This window comes from Trachymyrmex cornetzi, unplaced genomic scaffold (genome assembly GCF_001594075.2).
Source record: "Trachymyrmex cornetzi isolate Tcor2-1 unplaced genomic scaffold, Tcor1.1 scaffold1755, whole genome shotgun sequence".
In the NCBI taxonomy this organism is placed as follows: Eukaryota; Metazoa; Arthropoda; class Insecta; order Hymenoptera; family Formicidae; genus Trachymyrmex; species Trachymyrmex cornetzi.
Genome location: NW_017296370.1, coordinates 1 through 1676, shown reverse-complemented (window position 1 = coordinate 1676; position 1676 = coordinate 1).

Here is a 1676-nt window from a genome sequence, read left to right as displayed (position 1 = left end):
AGTTGTAGACAACAATACATGTAAGCAATCAAACTGTAGCCAAATGAGATGTAAACAAACGATGCTGTAGGCAATTGATTTGTAAGCAAAAGGAGTTCCCTTATTTTATATTCGTATTTTATATTCTTTATATTTTTATATTTTATATTTTATTATATTAAAATTTATTTTTTATTTCAGAAAAGTATAGCATTTAACCAGGGAAAATTTCATGATCTTTTGGTAGAATATTTAGTTGACAAATATTTGCCATTTAATTTTTTTGAGGATAAAGCAACGACAAATTTATTTTTGTTTATGAACAATCATATTGTTCTACCAAATAGGAATACTATGCGATCACTGGTTTTACTAAGTTTAAATATGCTCAAGACGCTATTAGATTGATTTTCAATGAACAAGTAAATCAAGATCAAACTAAAATATCATTTACAATGGATGGGTGGACAGCAATATCGAACAAATCATTTTATGGAATTACTGCTCATTACATTGATTGCAATTGGAAAATTCAGTCCTTCGTATTTGATTTTATTCCTGCAAAAGGTCGACATTCTGGTAAAGAAATTGCAGCGCTATTTCAAAACACTATAGCAGAGTACAATATTAATTCATCAAAAATTCAAGGAATAACTACGGATAATGCGTCCTCAAATTTTACATTTGTGGATCATCTGAGCACCTTATTAGAAGATTTTGACAGTAAAAATAAACACTTCGTGTGTTTTGCTCACATTTTAAATTTATCGGCACAAGACTTTTTGAAATTACTCAAAATAAAAGATGATTCTTCTGAAGACGAAAACGAATTGGAAGAGGAAGAATGTATTGATAGTGACGAAATGAAGATTGATGGCTCACCAGTTACAAAAATAAGAATGATAGCGAAAAAATAAAACGATCAAAGCAATTGCAGGAAAAATTTCGTAATTGCTGTGAAACAGCAAATGTTAAAATGTTAATGCCAATTATAGACGTTTGTACCAGATGGAACTCAACCTTCCAAATGATTACCTGGTCTTTGAAAATGAAAACTCCGTTGAACATACTATGCGATAACAATGATAGTTTGAATAAATACAGACTTACAAATGAAGAATGGGCCCTAAACATCTCGGTAGCAAACTACTTACGTCCATTTCAATGTTTATTGACCTTACTTTCGGGTGAAAAATACTGCACGCTCTCAATGGTTGTCATTGGTATTAATCTATTATTAGACAAAGTGGAATCATGGGCTCACGAACTGAATAATAAAAATGATAGATGTGCAGTAGATGAATTTGAATAATAAAAATGATAGATGTGCAGTAGTTGATTTTTGCCCTGCAATCAGCGAGAGATAAAATTTTAAAACACTACAAGAAATCTAATTGGATGTATTGCGTTTCATTAATACTAGATCCTCGGCATAAAATTGAAGTTTTTGATAAAACAGCGTGGGGAAAAGACTTGAAAGACCTATCTGTGGTAAAATTTGAGGAAATATTTAAAGAACAATATTATATTGACCTTAATAGCAACAATGGCAATAATAGTACCGATCAAACTGCAGATATAAATGAATTTGATTTGGACGTAAATTTTTTATTTTTAAAAGAAGAGGATCGCGATGAAAGAAATTACTGGAAGAAAGAGCTTACGCAGTATTATGCAATTCCTCGAGTTGACGAAAA